The 19,199-nt window shown below is 41.1% G+C and overlaps 1 protein-coding gene across 1 annotated transcript in view; it reads right to left on the bottom strand.

The window, feature by feature from the left end:
• The window catches only part of TMEM108 (transmembrane protein 108), a 167,513-nt gene extending 152,246 nt beyond the window's left edge, over positions 1-15,267 (bottom strand). Inside the window, exons 1-2 of the mRNA XM_056336144.1 lie at positions 15,070-15,267; positions 6,505-6,635 (exon numbers count right to left, since the gene is read on the bottom strand). The gene's annotated coding sequence lies outside the window, so the exon portion shown is untranslated. The remainder of the gene's footprint in view (positions 1-6,504; positions 6,636-15,069) is intronic.
• Positions 15,268-19,199: the final 3,932 nt, after the last annotated feature.

Raw genomic sequence — 19,199 nt, 5'->3', positions numbered from 1 at the left:
CTCTTAGAATAAGATTTTACATGCACCATTTTCAGTGAACGGTTTCCTGTACTGTAAAACAACACATAAGCAGCTAGTAGAACAAATCAGAGAGAAGACTAGTGTAAGGTGAAACTCTGCAGTAATTCTTAGCTTTTGAAGTCTCATCTGGAGACTAGTGTGGAAAAGAAAAAAAGACTCAGCATAAAAGGCAGAGTAGCTGAACAACCTGAAGTTTATAGACAATATACCCTGCCTCCAAAATCTAAGCTGAGCAAGGAAAGCCAGCAAGGATGCAGCTAAACGAGCAAAAAGTACAATTCTTCATTCAGGAAGCATTCAGGAAAAGGACTTGGAAAAATAGAACTTTCAAAAAACATCAGATAATCTCTTCTTTGAATACCTATAAAAGGAAAGAATTATGACACAGATGTCATCAAAAGCCAACCCCAAGAGAGGATTTAGGATATTAAATACTTATTTGGTACTTCACTAAGATGCCTAGACAAAGCTTCCTGCTGATTACGTTGTTCAAACTAAACCAAAGTCACATAACAACAGTACTCTGCATTTTTAACTACCTGGATCTTCAGCAACTGCACATACATTTTTTTCCTCTCATTTCATTCCCAAAGTCAAATGAAGCTAGTACTACTACTCCATTTAATCACAGGAAAGATTTAAGGTGGATAAATTAGGTAATTTGTCTAAAGCCACACAAAAACACCCAGTCAGATCTTGTGAGTAAGACCATGCTTAGGCCATCTTTGTCTCACTTCCTAGCAAACCACCATTCCTTCCTCCGACACAGTTTATCATACATTCATTTTCCCATGCCTTTTAACACACATTTAGAAAGCTGCCAACAATTTGGATCCCACACTGAAATGCATGAAAACATGATTTTACAGAACATTCAAAAGTCAAAATCTTTCCCCGCTATTTAAGCACTTTGATTCAGCACTCAGCCAGCTCTTTGCAGCTATAAACAACTCCAACTACGTGCAAAAAAGGTTGCTGGCTTTCACTTGTGAAACTTCACATGATGTGCTTCTGCCTTCCTACTCAAGCATTCCTTTGACTTCTTCGCACTGCTGTTGGCATGCTAAATGCCAGAAGACACTTGTTTTAAAAAAAAATTACTTTGCATTTGCTTTTACAAAGGTTTGGTTTTAAGTAGTATACATCTAACTAAATCTAAGCAATGAGCACATGCATGTAAGGAGGATTTTTTTTTAAAAAAAGATGAAAACAGAAACAAAAAAAGAGAAGGTTGTATCACAAGTAGGGCTTAAAAAATGTATTTTTAGTAATTTAACATTCAATTAACAGCACAGATACAGAAATAAATATGCAAGTCACACTGTATACATTTGCAACATTTTCTGTACTGACTTAATTTCCAGCATGGTAAACTTAAAGGGATCTCTTTCGCACAACAAGGTGATGCTGTCTCAGCTGCAACCTCACCTTTGCAGACTGACTAGAATTTAAAAGTTCAGTTTGGCCTCTTTCTTGGAAGAAGCTGAACTCCAAATCTGAGTGTCTCCTGAATTTCTGTAGTTTTCTGTACTCCATTTACTATTTTCAGTTCTATTCCTGAACACCACATAGTTGAAACAAAGTGTGACCTTTTTACTCACTTTAAATCTGACCTAGAAATGCACAGTTGAAATTCAACAGATGGATCCTGAATCTAACTGAGGATAGGAGTGGTATAGCCTATTCATTCTGCAGAAAGATCAACCCACTGGTGTAAGAGTATTGAGTGAATAGTCAAGTCTGGTGCTTGGTTTTAGAAGTGGAATTTAGTTCTCTGCTTTGCACGATCCTGGGCTAATCTCAGTGGTCATCTGTATAGGGGGGTGGGATAAGAGCATTTCCATACCTCACGTAGCTATAAGGTTGTCCTCAAAACCATGACTCATGGGTTGTGAGGAACCTGAGGCTAAATAAGTAGACACCTAAAAGTGTCCCAGTTTTTGTTTCTGTTTAGCAAGAAACCAGAGGAAGCACTACGCATCCTGCATAACCAGGTGCCCGCTTCTTTCGTTTTACTAGTATTTGTGGAGTCTATTAGATTAGTCTCATAGCAAGTTTATCTTTATATCAGATTTCCCTGTCTGATTTTACACAGTATAGCAGTTTACTTTTATACCAGCTATCAAACAAGAGCTCACACTCCCAAACTTCTCCCCTTACTGGTTACTGGTGAATTCCCCACCACGCTTGACTGCATTTAACTGCACCCGCAAGACACTTCTTGTTTTCATCCACATTGTACTTAGCAGTTGCCTACCACCCCAAAAGAACTGTTATTTCTTACTATTAGGAACAGTAATCAAACTTGTCAAGGCCAGAGCATCAAGTGGAGTGAATTATGCATATTCAATAGCATCAGCATGAACAAAGTGTTACCAAAATAACTGTATTTTCCATCTAGTCACGAGGAAATAATTCCAGCATTCCACATGCAACTTGAATAGATCACTAAGTAGCAACAAGAGTTTAGGCAATCTTTATTGAGTAAAGACTCTCTCCTTGCCGAAAGAAATTAAAAACAAAGTCGTAATAATTCCCACTTGGTGACCCATATAAAAACTAGAAAAACGCACTGTTTTTGATTGCGAAGACTCTGATCTCACTCCATACCACTTTCCTTTTGATGGGTTTTTAAGTATTATATTCTGTGACTAGCATCCAATGTTAGTAGTAATAAATGGAGGCAAGCACAAACACACCTTATTGCTAGTTGGCTCTGTTGTTACTTCTACATCTTTATGTCTGCTTTGGGAGGGCTAACTTCTGAATCTAACTCCTACAGGATTTCGGTCTTGAAGGATCAATGACTTCTAGCATGCTCTCAAGTAGCAACAGGGGAAAAACCTTGGACTGCTAGCTGCTATCTCATCTTTTCACTTCAGGCAGCACTGGGAAACATTGCAAAGCAGAACTTATCATTGGGGACAAGTGATCAAAAGGGCTGAAATTAGAAACGACAGTTTGCCGCTTTCAGCTCAAGTGGAAGTATTATGAAAAAGCATTTCGAATTATGTCACATAGGGCAAGTGTCACTGCAGTTTGTAAGAACTTACTGTGCCAGCTAATGTCATGACAAATTATACTGCAGGACAGACAAGCTGTATGTCACCCTCACTTCCAAAAGCAAAAGGCTTCCCCACACTGTGAAGAGGCTGCTCCAATTTCCAAGTTGATTTAAAGCAAACTGCTTATTCAAATCAAACCAGCATGGAGTACTATAATGACATTACGGGCAATTCTTTGGATCCCTCCTTGCTTGCATAGATGAAATGCTTTGATTCTCCACCACCTTAAAACACAACCACCTCGAGGCTATAGAGTTGCATATGTAAATGGCTGCCTGCAGGTTCCTGAAGCCACTGCTTACCATGCTGATGGGGAAAAAAAAAAAAAAAAAAAAAAAATCTCACTGTCCTCTGTGCTCCTGGGTCTGTGCCCATCTAATATTTCTTGCCTCTTTGGTCATATACTTTTTGCAGAAAGGTGCATTTACAATTTATACTGGACCCAGCAAGGTACACAGCATGGTACCCAGCACAATTGATGCCTTGTCAACACATGGGGTCCCTTACTAGTATAAGTGAGTAATAGAAACACCAATTTCAATGCACTAGAAAGGAAAAAAACAGGACTAAGTAATAAGAAAAATCAATTTATTTTATTCATATATTATAAGGAAATCTTTCACTGAACTGTGAACTCCTAGCAAAATGAACTGGTTTTGATTGAACTATCCTGAAGTTTGAAAATAAATGTTTCACTTATAAGTTACCAGTGCTTCAATATAGAGTCCAAACACATCTTTATGCTCTGCAGAGGAAAAAAAAAAAAAAAACAAACCAAGAGCTACAAAACATTGATGAGTTGAAGGAGGTTTTTTATTGTTTTGAAGTTTTCTGGTGCTTATTCAGGCTTTCATTTAAAACTTAGATTGCAAAAAAAACCAACATTAACTGAAACTCACATATCTTCTGTTAATATCAGAACACCTGTGTTGGGTATAAACCAGAAGGTAGTCTATTCTTTCATTTCCTAAGTTTTGCTTGATGTTCCAATCATTTCTCAGCCAAAAAAGGATAAACACACCTAGAAGGCTATCAAGAATAATGCCCACACATAAATGGCAATTCAAAAGTTCAGGGATTCAAGGCCTGGCTCTGATTTAAGCTGCTCTTAGCTCCAGTTATTTATTCTATCCTACAGCTGCAGGGTACCATCCCAAATAGAAGAGTCACTATAGTAGACCATGTCAGGTGCTTTAAAGCACACAGTATACAGCACTGAAAGAGCAATGAAGTTTTAAGTGAAGACCAAGACCATACACAGAAGTAGCTGTGTTGCATGTTCACATTTCCACATGACAACTCTGCAGGGCTGGCAGCTTTTGTTAAAATAAAACTAACAAAGCAACTCAGAGGCTCGAACATTGTTCCTCTAAGTAAGTGCCTATAAATCCAGTTAAGACATTGCAGACACTCTGGCCCTGTACATTTTTCTTAGCCACTAGTACCAGTCCTTTTCAGAAAGGACTCAATTTACGTGCAACTCTGTCTGTCACTGACTCGTGTTCTGAATGGCTGGACTTGAGCTATGTCTGTGTAAGCAGAATTCGCCTCCATGGATTCATTCTCTGTCCTCAGAATGGCTGCTGCAAGAATGCAAATCCTATTTGGAAGGATTACTTGCCACGCAACAGCCAGAGGCCCTGTCCAAGGCTGGGCTCTCTCCCTCACAAAGCAGGACAAACTCTGAAGCTCTGATTCAGAGAAGGACATGATTAAAGCAGGCCAGGTGGCAACACAAAATTGTATTCTCATTTTGCATTTGAGGAACCAAAGCTGTCATTCCCCTCCCACACATTGTATTAGGAATTTGCACTAAAGCTAGGGACTTTGTAAAATGCAAGTGTAAAGACTTTCAAACAAGAAAGCACAGACCAGGCCAGCATTTATACTTGTGGAAGCCGGCAACACCCGGTGGCGATACAGATTCCACTGGAGCACTTGTGTGTGGACACCAGGGGTCACACAAGCATCTGGGAAGGGAAATAAAACTCTTTAGGGAGGTGTTATCTAGACCAGATCTTACAGGTCTTTATGGTCTATCTACATTTCTCCATAACAACAACTACAGAAAATTACTGGAATGTCTCAAGTACTCAAGGGTTTGAATCCATTTTTCCTTCTAAGTTGTATTTACTTTTGCTTATCTTTGCATTTTTCTAAATACTTTACAAGTTTCATTCCTGTTATTTCAGCATACAAGTGAGTACCTCCTGTTTCTACAGCACGCAGTGCCACAGTCTGTTACATTCCCCACCTTAGGAAGAGGATCACTTCAATTAGTTCTTCCACAAAAGAATGAGAGGCATGAAGAAGAATACCATGCTTGTGAAAATGGCAGACTGCTAATACTGGACACTGTTGGCTAGTATTTCTGTACGCCATAGAAGCAACGGCAGTGTACTGCCCCAGCACAGATTGTTACCTCATTATTCAACACTGGCTGGTGAAAATGGAGAAACAGCGTCATGCTGACTTCAGCTGAAAGTCTTCTCTGGGTTAAAGCAGAAACCAGCTAAGTCCAGTTGTAACGGCCCCTTTTTGTAACAGGGCAACTGCCTGATTTGAGCTCCCAAATAACACAGAGCTGGTGTTTTGGGTTTGCATTTGCTCTGTAGCAATCTTGTGTTGGTCAAAATTGTTAGAATATGAAGTCCCATCTATCCATCCCCCAGCCACACAGAACTACTTCTTGGAAACAAGAAATTTTACTTTTACATTAGTTCGCTTCGTGTATCTCTCAAGTGCTTCTACCAGTCCCAAATAAGTTTTTGAAAATCTGTGTTGTGTACCTTCCATGAAAACAACTCAGTACAGGAAGCATTCCGTGTAAATGACAGTACACCCAGGTATCAGGCAAAAACTTGCCAAGAAAACGCACCAAGCTCTCCACCACCCTCATCTTAAACCAATATGTAACAAATCTTAATGGAATAGGAAAAAAAAAATGCAGCAGCTTTTGTAGACAAACCATATAACAACCCTGAAAGCGAAAGAACACTAAGACTTCACAAAGAAAATGGCATAACTTGCATCTTCAGTTAGACACATTTTCTGGCATACAACTCTGAGATACTTTCTCTTGATTCTCCACTTCAGTCTACAGCAATTAATAAGCACATAAAAAAAAAGAAATAGACAACTTGTAGAGTCATCTGAACAGACACTTTATATTACAAAACTTAGAATTTTACAGGTCCCGAGGATCCACATTTGTCACTGACTTCTGAAAGTTGAGGCCTTTTGGGTCTGAATATAGTCCAGTTATACATTAACTATAGGCTACAGTTACTAGCAATGAGCCACTAGACTGAACCAGCTTTGGAGAACACCTCCATTGCCATCTTGGGCAGTGCCACAACAGAGAGCTGCACTGCACCGAAGAGAAACAAACCAGCAGAAAAATCCTTGTGTGTCTTACCTTGTAATGGGAAGAGCAGATGCCTTCAAACATGCCTGTATCCGTACAGTCCATTGGTTCAGATCTTCCTGGTAATAGCAACTCTTCCAAATTCTTAATTTTCTTACTTTTAATCGGACTGCTGGTGCAACCTGTAAATTTAGAGAAGTGGGTGTGTTATTCCAAGGTGTTTATTAATCTTATTCTACAAGGCATTAAATTTAAACACATATGGCTCTATGCCACATTGCTCCAATTGCTCTCCAGAGCTTTCAGTGTAATGGATTACAGACCACAGTGTTTCTGTAAGTTATTGATTTTTAGGAATGTAAGTAGAGGATTCTTTAGGATTTCTTTGCAGACTTTCCAGAACATCACATTCCATATGTGTATATCTTACATATTTGAGAACAGCTCCTACCTTATGAAATTCAAACACTTTACTGTACAAAAAAAATGGCATAACTTGCTTCTCTGAATTGTCAATTTATCTGTCAAAGGTTGATTCTTGTGGAAAGGAAGTAAGTTACATTTAAATACTAGCTCAGGAATAGGAATGCTATTAATTTGAGAAACTGGAGGTTGAAAGAGTGGCCAAGATTTATATTCAGCAATTAAGGTAACAAAAAAAGAAAAAAGCCTTCCAAAAATGTGACTTTGAATGCTGTCAAGGGTTTCGGGAGCAGAGCAAATTAGGGAGACAGTAGGAAAATTCAGTCAGAGAGATGTTTTTTGGTAGAAATACTCAGAAAATCACAGTGAGATTCCTCAAATGTATCTACAGATGCAGTGCCTTCTAGGTATTTAAATCTGGTCATGCAAACCAAGAGGACCTCTGAAAACCAAGCAACAGGTTCACTGCTTAGGCACTACAGTTTTCATCAGCAAAAGCTGTAAGTTTGACTCCCCCACCTGCAAACTTGACAGATACCCCTCCTCCCCCCCTGTATGCAGGATCCACAAGCAGAATGAACTTTTACGGTGGATTTTACCAAAGTATATTTTAGTTTCATGACATTTCAATTAAACAATGGAGTGCAGTTATCTCTTTACTGGCAGACAGGCAGTCCACGTTAGCTCAGATCTGCTTTGCTGAGCTGTGTTCGGCTTCTCAAAGCATTTGACTGTTTTGAGATTTCACCAGACACCCCTGGCTCCAGCACCACGACACAGAAAGTGGGATGCACAACACCTGCTGCTTTCCGCATTTTGGCTGCTGCTGCTGCTTAAAATCTACTGCTCTCTACAGAAACTGTTTACAAGTATTTCAAAGGTTAGCATAGCTCTGTGTATGTATGGTTTGTAGCGTACACATCTTACCAGGCCACTCTCTCCCCCCATCCCTTTTTTACGATGGAAAAGTGAAAATTAGTGGCTTTGTTTTCACCTTGTTTGCTCAGAACGCCTAAAAATCATCAGCAATGGTATTTCAGACTATATTACCATGTGTAGTTTTACATCCTGCTGTAACTTCCTGCCACAGAGGATGGCACACGGGGCCACTCAGTCCCTGCATGGCAGAGCTGGCATGTCACACACTGATAGTGCAAGGCACTAAATCTGATTTAATTGCCATTTAAACCTGGAACTCCTGATGGAGCCAGAAAATCCTTGATGCTGGGAGATGTTTCAAGTCGGCGGTGCCCCTTCCTCGATGCAGACAGATCTCAGATCTGAAAGGTCGTGCACAATTACGCTGGAGCCCTTGACTCTGAATCTCCAGAAAACGACCAATGTGCGTAGGCTCTCCTCCTCCCTCTGAGGGCTTTCAGGACTTGGTATCAGTGAAATACAAGGTTTGTCTTTCAGAAGTACTGGCTAAAATGAGAGCTGGGACTTAACATGAGAAAAAAGATACAACATTCATTCTTAGAAATTAAGCATCCCTCACTGTGCAGGCCATCTATAGATTCCAGACTGTATTTACATTTGGTCCATGGTTTGGGACCTCTCTAAGTAGGACAAAACCTTTCTCTTTGTGGCAGCGGGGCATGTAGAGACTGGCATGGGGAATTGGTTTGTATTGTGATTCTACCATACATTACAATCTTACGTCATGCTTGTGTCATTTGGGCATAATGCTGTATCACTCTTGTAAATAAAAATTCCAATGTAATATCAAATATCTACAGGTAAGTAAATCTGGTATTAAAACATGAAACCCTCCTGCCATCTCAGACCTGCTGGATAAAATAGAGCCTGTAGGTCAGGACCAACAGCCATCAAGTCTCCTTGGCGTTACACAGCCAACCATCTCAGTGAGGAGGTGATCAATCTCCGTGTCCCTGTAGCACCAAGGAGACCTGAAGCAAGCAGTGTCCAGACAGAGGAGAGTAGATGTTGTCCTTTGGATGGTGGGCCAAAGAGGTACTTCACTGAACCATGGATTAGATCACTCAACTTGGCAGGAAGAGGCAGCAGGTTAAGAAAAGGGACATGTGGGACATAGGCTTTGGCATATGCCTGGATGCAGGTAAAGAGAACTGTGAAGTGTACCACTCCTACAACACTACTGAAGAACTGATTACAGCTCAATGGAAAAACTGGTTGTCACGTGCCAAAGTCCTATAGAGTAAGGACTCCGTGTATGCAATCATGTCAATTATGTGACTGCAGGGATAGGTAGGAGGGTAGCCTGCATTAGAGAACAGAAAGGAATGAGCCAACAGCAGCAAGCACGATAGAGTGAAAAGACATCTAAAACTTTTTTGTTGGTTGATCACCAAGATCGATTACCCTCAGGATGCACAGGCTCTGCTCAAACACTGACAAACAGAAATGAACTAGAGATCCCCTTGAATATACCATTACAAATAGAATGCTACAATACTATTTTGTATTCAAACCTTGGATATATACACTATTTCTAGTCCTTTGTGTACAATACTGTTACTATTTTACAGTGTTTTCCTACATACTGATAGACATTACATGAACCACAGAAAGTGCAGGTTAACTAAAAAAAACCTCCAAGAGTGTCTTCAAGTGTCTGGTTACACGATCTGCTGTTAACTATTTACTCAGAAACTGAAGCAAACTGAGCTGTTGGAGAGATAACATACATCTTTATTAGCTACTGTCCTGATTTCAGTAACACTGTTAATCTACAAAGGTATAAAAAAAAAAAAAAAAGCTGAGCAAAGGAGCATTAGCAATATGTAAAAATGATCGCAGTGCTTTCAACTCCACTCAGAGTTGTTAGCTCTGCCTCTTAAAATCTTAACATGCAAAAACCTGATCGTAGTATTCCTGTGTGTGCTCCTGTACAGAGAGTACTCTACCTGCCTCTCTACTATGAAGTTGCACAACATGCTTTAACAGCTTGGCAGATATCATACGGATCACACCTCTGAAATCTTTGAATAGGAACACCACTGACCAAGAAAATCCCTCTATTTTATGTCTTGGGTGGCTTTCAACCTTCTGGAAGAAAAAACACAACAGACAACATACAGCAAGGGTAGACAGGTACTGCTCCATTGACTTTGATTGACCTACTTACAGCGGATGCAGGTCTGGACCAATGATAAAGACAAACTATTTCTCAAATATGAAGAACTCCCAGTGCACCTGTGTTATTTCCAAACATGAAAGAGTTATATGCTCAAATGTACATGCACATAATGAAGCTTGCACAACATCCATTTCAGGACCATCATAAAGGACTCTTAAATGTAGTCCTGCATCATCTATTCTTGAGGACTACTGCTGAATGCCAGTGATCCTCTAAGTGATGACAGAAGGCTTCTTTCGGCACCAATTCCCCCCATGTCTTCCACAGCTAATATACTATACTAGTGTCATGAAACTATGTTTGCTCCTTTGAAGCATCATGATCCTTCCTGGAAAAGTCTGCCTTAATAGACAGAGATTAGTAACGCAACATGAGCTGCCCAGAAAAACTTTTCTTTGTCATACCAGTACTGCCAGAACTACACCATTGCAAAGACAGTTGAAAAGGAAAGCATCCTGGCTGCCCTGGAAGCGTATATACCAATCTCAGAATAAAACTCACACATCTTTTTTGATTCATATTAATATCATCATTTACAGTTGCAGGGTACATTAAAACCTATTTAAACTACCAAGCATAGAAGCACTTGTGGATTGACATTCAAGACTGTGGTCTTCCCCCAACAGCATTATAATGAGGCTGAGGTCAACCAGCCTGCTGCAACCACCATACTGGCTATAGTTGCCTGCATTCCTCTACACACTACCATCCCCCCAATCCCTTCTTCTACCATTTCCTCTTTGTCATTTTCCTCTGCTTCCTCCCTTCTCCTTTTGTACCAGGCCAGGTTAGAGGCCAACTGGCTGGGAAAACAGCTTTGCAGAGAAAGACCTGGGAGCCACAATGGAAAAGCTGACCATAAACCAGAGGGGTGCCCTTCTGACAAAGAAGGGAAAGTAAAGAAGCTGGAGCCAGACTTTTCTTAGGGATGTGCAATGAAAAAACAAGATGAAACAGGCACAAACCAAAACACAAGCAATTTCATTTAAACATAAGAAACTCTTGCAGTGAGAGCGTGGTCCAACGCAGGTACAGGTCACCCAGGCTGCAGAGTCTGGATCCCCAGAGACTGGAGTTATTCAAAACCCAGCTGAACAGAGTCCTGTGCAACCTGCTCTAAATGCTATAAGCCGAGGGTTGGACCAGACAACATTCAGAGGTCCCTGCAACCTCAGCCATTTTGTCAGCCTATAAAGAAAATAATTAGGGAACAGTTTAAGAAATATGTTACTGACATGGTTAAGGTGAAAATCTGATCCTGAACAGTGGGACAAGAATTTCATTTGAGGCCTCCACACTTTATGGATGGAAGGGACTGATGAAACAATGACTTTGAAAATTAACCTAGAGTTAGAGATACTCCTAGATGCTCCTTACTCTAAGAATCACGCAACTTCTCTTGTGCTTTCCAGAGAAGAAAAAGCTGCAGCGGTCACTGCTGCTTGCAGTAAGACCAGTAGCTCTGCTTGCAGCATTTAATGCATTGCCCAGTTGTGGCATTATGTTTATGTATTGCCCTTTAGATCACGCTCCCAAACAAAAACTACCAAAGCAATTTTAGTTAGCAAACCTTTTCCTCAGCATCACAGTACACTGCATAAAACCTGCTTTCTGACGCAGAAGAAATTATGAACAAGCAGAGAGAAGAACTTGCCCCCACAATAACGAACAAGTTAGACCTTTACCCAGTGCTCAAGAGAGCTTTGCAAAGGAAAACTAGTAAGTGTGGCAGCTCATACACTTCTTTCTATCAGAAAACCAAAGGTCACAACGACTGCTTTAGCTACAGATTACATGTATTGTCATCAGTGGCAAGGGCTACGCAGTATCAAGCAGAGATGCATCATGTTCTTATCCAAAGAGATGGCTACGTGTTCTGCATAATCCAGTTCCTCAGTCAACCAGGAACAAGAGATGGGTTGTTCTTTCCCATACCCATCACTCCTTATTGCAGTGTTACCCTATTCCTGTCATTAATGATCTATAGGTAAACATCTCTAACCTCAACGTTCTGAGTTCTAGTACCTCAAACTTGAGCTTGAAAATCTTTATTTACAACAGGCTACAAAGTAGGTCTAAAATTACAATCTGGTCTCACTCCTGTTTCTTTTGAAGAATAACTCAGTCCTCAGTCAGACAATAGTCAACTATGAAGCTTTTTCGGTAGATACTAGATTAGGAACTTAACAGCAATTTTCCTTTTTCCTATTTTGTATATTTCCTGTGGCCAGCATGTGCCTCTAGCAGAGTTACTTGCAGTTACCCTCCAGTAACTATGCTGCTTAATGGCTTCCTCTGAATAATGCAGGGAATGGCAAGATAGTTTTTGGTTCACTTTAATTTCTACTGATTTTAAGTTAACCATCTTCAGTATCACAGTCATAAATTCACATCCTATCACTCAAAGGCAATCTCTTGCAGGCACCACATTGTCTTCAGCTGTGCTCCACCACACAGCTGAGCATTGGATGCAAAACCCTAGTATTTATTCACAAATTTATTGGTTATTAATTCATTTTGTTGCTTAGTAGATAAAAGCCAGGCATACCAGTTCATATATTCCACAAACAAGGATGTAATGAAACAATTCAGTGAAAGTTTTTACACAGATGCATTAACTCTGACCAGAATAAATAATTTGCAAGTACATATGCTAGAATTTGTGTGTACATTAATTGCCTCTATATACCTGGCAACTGATCAATCCATTTTAGAGCACAGCCAAAACCTCTGGTCTAGCGATAATCCTCAGAGAATTATTTGTTTACCTGCAGTGAGCTAGACTGGAGGATGAGTTGGTTGATGCAACTGAGGTCTGTTGCATGCCCTCTGAGGGATTCAGCTTAGCTAAACTTTTGCTATGGGCAGCTGCAGGCTGTGAAGAAATGCAATCTGTGCTGATTCAGCTTATCTGCTAAGGCAGAATAGCTCTGGCAAGACCTCTAAGGGAAGGCAGCACCAGAGCAGATGCTACAGCACAAGCACTTAGGAATATTGCCTCTTTTTGCCAGGAGAGGAAAGATTGCCCAGTGTTTTGAAACTTTTTAAGGCAATCAGTGTCAATACATAAAGTGTCTATAATGTATGCTTATTATTGCAGCTACTTTAGCATTATATTGGCACGTCAGTTTTATTAGCAGAAATAAAAGGCTTTGCCAATAATAAACTTGTTTTATTTTATTCTGCATTACGGTGTTGTAACTGCAAATCCTGTATACAATCGCATAATTGAATCTCTACCAGTGTAACACTTGTAATTGCCTTCCCTCTTTCCTTAATCTCTCCAGTGGAAAGTTCAAACTATTCCATATCTGGCATTAATCCAGAGAACATCAGTTTACAAGGACAGAGTAAATTCCATCAGTCCTAATAGGATTAAAGGTATTTCTGCAATTTTAAAATCCTGAGAAGCAACAATTTTTTTTTAAAGGAATAGGTGGTCTTCAAACAGTTGATTAGCATGGTCCACCATAATCAGAATAGGTTGGGAGAAATTTACCATTATAATTTCACTGTATCTGCATCAAAGATTACTTTACGATTAGGATTTATAGTAAGTCTGCTATATAAACTAGAGGAGAATAGGTCACTCTGGGACAACAACATAGTAGGCAATATCCACTTGCTTGCATGTGTAGATTTAGGTCTAATTAATACAGATTTTAAGTCAAGTCACTAGAATATTTTCAAATACAGGTAGTGTCACTGTTACTATACTGTTACCTATTCCTTCAATTTATCTGGTTAAAATCACTCAGCAATGTAAGAGTCGGGACCTAATATAGATTTGAATGGCTGCATCTGCTTTCCAGGGGTACTTCTGCAGAGCATCAGGAGAAAATCATAGCTTTTTTTAAATTTGCTTTTGAATTGCATTCCTTAATCTCCTATTCTGCCCCCCCCCCCCCAAAAAAAAAGAAAAAAAAAGCCAGCTGTTAAAATGACAGCCTCATTCGTCAGAAGCATATTCCCATTGCTGATTTACCTCCTGAGGCAGTCAAAGGGTCATTTTTAAACATTAACTTGTCAATAGGATAAAGAGGGACTGATCCTGCTTGCTTTAATTAGCAGCTATTTCCACAGAAGCCTCTCCATAAAAAGGACTCCCTCCACAGACCTTGAATGTATGGCTGCTTCCTGCAGTTGAGAGAGGTGGGTTTTCTCTTAGATTACATATTTTGCACTTCTGCACAGGCACAGCCATTTATTCATAGCACAGTTCGGCTTCCTTCCCATTTTTTCCTGAAGAAGTCAGTTCAATCCTTAATTACTTATCCATAGTTGGTTTATCTCTGTTATAACCCATATATTCAATGTATGCTTTAAAATATTTTCCTGAAACAGTCATCTGGCCCCTCCTACTATATGAGAGAAATATATGAAGGCTTTCTCTCGTGAACTGCCTAGATAAAAGGTACTGCCTATCACAGTACTACAACAGGCTTTTTCAATGGGCTATGCTTCAAGACCGGTTTAAAAAAGGATGCAGTCTTTCATGCGGTGCTCTACTTTAAATACAGTATGCAAGCCACAGGCTCCCAGTTCATTACGATATGGAGCAGTCTCGTGCCTTCGGTTGTGTATTACCGATCCGCATCTCGGCAAACACACTCACTAGTCACGACAAGCACCTTGTAGCACCTGCTTAAAAAAATTAAACATCTTGCCTTCCACAAGAGATACGATGCTATTCATGCAGCCACAGGTATTAACGTCACCCTCCCTCCCAGCTCCCACCCATTCAAAAAGAGTGGAAATAATCCATACGCGATTTCCACTACGTGCCTACCCCTGAAACTGCTTATTCACATACAGCCGAGCCCACCGAGCCGCAGGAAAGCTACAATGATGCAATGCTTTTTAAACTAGCAGCGCAAAGCCCTAAGCAGCTGCCGCTTCCGATCATATTTCATAAAATACGTGGAATAAGAAGAGAACCGATAAACCAGCGCATCTCGGGAGCGGAGCCCCCGCCTCACCCCTCGCTCCAGAGCCCGTGATGCCGAACCCACCCCGCAGCACCCGCCCCGGCGGACGAGCCCCGGGAAGGAGCCGGCGGCTGCCGCTCTTACCTCAGGCGCGGCGCCGGCGGCTCCCCCCGCGCTGCGGAGCGGGCGGCGCTGCTGGCGGGCACGCACGGCCGCGCGCTGCTGCTGCTCCCGCTCCCCGCGGCGCGGGCGGGGCTCCCGCCGGCCCGGCCTCCCCGGGAAGCGGCGCCGGCTGCGGCGCGGGGGAGGCGGCGGCGGCGGCAGCCCCGGTGCGGAGCCGCGGGAGGCGCGGGCAGCGAATGTAAATGAGGAGCCGGTGTTGCGGCAGCGGCTGGGAGGCGGATTAGGGCAGGGTTTTACAGGGGCTGTACGGGATTAGCCGTAATTGGGCCGGCAGGGGAAGTCCGGAACGGGCGGGGGGGCCAGGCTGGAAAGGTTAAATGCACGGCACAAGCTGCTGACAGGAGTTCGGCGTTACAAAGAGATTACAGGTGGCTGCTACAGCGGTTTGCTCCACGCAGGCCCTTTTGCTACAAGCAGTGGGTTGTTTGACATTCTGGTAGCGTTTTACTGCTCTTACTTAGGCCAGGGCTCGCCTGTTCGCAGGGTAGCTCTGACAGTTTCGAGCCTGGCTGGAGGAGACACACGCCCCCAGCCCTAGAGGGTATTTGCCACCACCGAGCGAGCGTTTGTTCTGTAGGTACATCGTGTGGCTGCTCGGAGGGAAACTGCGCCTCGGAAGTGCAGATCCAGCAGGAGTGCCAGCTCCCATCCCACATCCCTTCCAGTTTAACGCCTTACCCTGTTGCACTACTGCTTGCTGCACGTTTTAAGCCTTTGTTCCTCTTCCCTCGTTAACTGAAATATTTATCGGTTTGTATTTTTCTGTATTCGCTAATAGAAGGTAACATCCTACTCTCTTGTTCTGGGTTTTCTATTGCCATATAATTATTAACAGCCAACACAAAGCTGCTAGCTACATCTGTCTTTTGCCAGTGTAGGCATCTTACTTGTTATTTCTTATTACTTCAATGGAAATGATGAGCGTGTCAAGTACCCACCAAGAGCGGAAAGTGGTATGTGCAGCTTCAGACATATGTGATAGGTCATAGCAATCACAGAATAGTTTGCGTTGGAAGGGACCTTTAGAGGTCATCTAGTCCAACCCCCCTGCAACCAGCAGGCACATCTTCAGCCAGATCAGGCTGCTTGGAACTCCACCCACCCTGACTTTGAATGTTTCCAGGGATGGGGCATCTACCACCTCTCTGGGCAACCTGTTCCAAGCATTTCAGCACCATCACGGGGAAAAAAAAATCATCCTTATATCTACTCTGAACCAACCCTCTTTGTTTAAAACGTCTGTTCCCCTCTTTCTTTACCAGCCTTCTTTAAGTACTTGAAAGGCCACTGTAAGGTTTTCCCAGCTGCCTGATCACTCAGCATTTCATTCCAAAGGCTCTGCAATCTTTGCAGTCTTCTTTCTGATTAAAGAAAGAGTTGCTACTGGTAAAATATTATGAACATTGAAACTATGGATTATTCAATGAGAGTTTCCTTTATCCATGCAGGAGCATCAACCACTGTCTTGTTTTTACCGCTTTCCCTTCTCTCTTCTTCTTTTGTCCAGTATTTTCTTTAAATTGCTGCATACTAATAAAAAATGAATGGCTGAATACATGTCATACACCAACAATTAACAACATCTGTAGTCAGTTATGTTTTCAAATCATGGTAAAAATATTAAATAATTAGGCTAAATGTGCTAATTGAGCTGTAATAATGGAGTATCCCATTACTGACTAGAAAGCATAATATTCCCAGCCTCCTATATGATGATCAGATAGACAGGAGGACAATTTCTCAGATCAGCATCCTCAATTACATCTGCCAGTTTGTGGATACTCCAGTTTACAATGCCCAAACTAAGTAAACTGATCGCCAGCTTATAGGCTCCAGATCATAGTCAATAACGTTAAGAGTTATAGAGGAGGAGAGAGAATTAGCGGTCCAGAGTTTGGCAACAAAAAGTCTGTATAGGTAAAATACATTTTTCCATCTACATTAAGTGCCCAACTAAGGACTGCGAAAATTCTAGCTGTAAATGCCCAGTTCAGCTTTGTAATAGGCAGTGCTTTCTAGCAACTAGTGGGATCAAGCATGTCCTCCCCGAGGAAACTTATCTTGCCCACAAACCCTTTAAAAATTCCTTTTTCTGGATTTTATGCACTTACTGTACCTTTGCTAGCAGTGAAGTTGGTAGTAGCGGGAATATTACTGGAAGTGGGTAACAGAGGACTTCAGATCCTAGTCTGATGGAGTAGACCTGATGCAGAAGCAGTGTTGGAAATGGAGTAACTGTTCTTAGATCAAGAAGAATAGGGATTTTTTTTCACTAGAAATTAAACCTTAGTCCAGATTCAAAGAGAAAAGGAGCTTCGGTTTGCCTAATCATCCTGCTGCCCTATATAGAAAAAGATAACAGTCCAAAGGTAAAAAGCACCCCTATGCTCCACACAGAGGGGATTTGTTTGGCAGAATGTCCATCAATTCTGTTAATCTTTTAAAGTAATTTTGTTCTGTAAAAGCTTTTTTTTCTATAGCTGCTTAGTGCAATTCAGGAGGAAATCTCAGCTGCTGAGGAAACATCCTAGTGTTCACACAGAGCACATATGAAAACGATGTTTCAGAGAAATCATTTGTCTATGTTTAAGATGACTGAGGTTAACCACTTTAAGGCCATTTAGTAATTTATTTTTAACTAGCCAGCAATAGTTATTCATAGGTTAAAAGATATTTTCTGAAGAAGACTGAGGTTCAGCCTCTTCAGAGATCTAGAAGCTAAAAAGAGGTTATGGCTTGTCTCTGGTCAAAACCCAGCAACATTGGCTCCTTTGAGGCACTATAATTCATAAGTAATTATAAAGAACAAATAAGAAGGACTGGAATTTCTTCATCACTGGAACAAAATTAATTTTGATGTTATAACTATAGTTATAAGAAATTTAAAAAATCCTCATGGGATTTGTGAAAGCACAAGACATGACTCATCCTTGTACCTAATGAAAAATCAAAAAAGGAGTTCCAAACCAAAATAAATGGCAATTTTCAGTGCATAGAGAATCAACATTTAACTACTTTAGATACAAAGTAAAATTTGTCTTTGTAAAATGGATGGAAGTTGTAAAGTGGGATGAACGAGGGTATATACATGAGTTCTTTGTCCTTGAAGTACTCCTTAGCAGTCAAGAGAACTGAAGCCTGATAGAACTCTACCACCTTCAAAGTATCTGGATGAGGTGCACAAGCAACACTGATCCAGTGTTAATAACCCATTCATGTAGGAGCCGGGGGAAGTCAGGTTTCTCTTTCTGAGACTGCCACCAAGCTAGAACATTTTTTTGACAAGCCAGGTCATTTCTCAGACTTCTTTTTCTCTCCTGTCTTTGGCCAGCTTGACTTCAAGCTCCCTGGGATAGACATAGTCTTTAAAAACAAGCGCACAGACTCAAAAAAGTTCCTAATTTCATCTAGGAATAGTAGGCACAATATAAACAAATTTACAGAACCAGAGCCAGCAAACAAATTCCAAATTTTTCAGTGTCCCTTTGAAAATATGCCCCAGCAAGGGTGCTCTCTTGGACAACACAGGAGTGATTCCGTTGCCAACTCCCAGAGCTACAGCCCTGAGGAACCACAGATGAGCCCTCTATGACTGCAGGAATTCCTCTCTGTAAACCAGTCGCATGGTGGGTATCAAACATCCAGCAGGAGCTTATAAATATGCAATTTTTAAAACTGAATCAGTCTGTCCCTGGAAGGAAAAAGTATAGAAAACTTATTACACAGTATTTTTCCACCCCCTTCTTATTCTAGAAGGACTATAATTATTCCCTGTTGCAGGAGCCATACAGTAGTAATCCCTCTCCTCCTACATGCTTCATTTACAACGTGAGAGCTAACAGCCTATTAAGTTTTTAATAAATTACACTAAAATATTGTGTCACTGTTCTAAAAATAAAACCTAGAGATGAGTTGTTAAAGATGTGTTCCTTATGTGCATAAAACTTTGCCTTAAACTACATTTTTTAACAAAAATTTCTTGGCTTATAAACATCTGTGATCATAAATATTTCTTGGAAAAGCACTGGCAGTGAATTTGTAGTATCAGAGTCACTTTTTTAAAGGAGAAAGCTTTTTTCTCTTCAGTATTA

The sequence above is a fragment of the Falco biarmicus genome, chromosome 4 (genome assembly GCF_023638135.1).
Source record: "Falco biarmicus isolate bFalBia1 chromosome 4, bFalBia1.pri, whole genome shotgun sequence".
NCBI classification, from domain to species: Eukaryota; Metazoa; Chordata; class Aves; order Falconiformes; family Falconidae; genus Falco; species Falco biarmicus.
The sequence above is the reverse complement of the archived record's forward strand: the minus strand, read 5'-3'. Positions and strand labels throughout refer to the sequence as shown.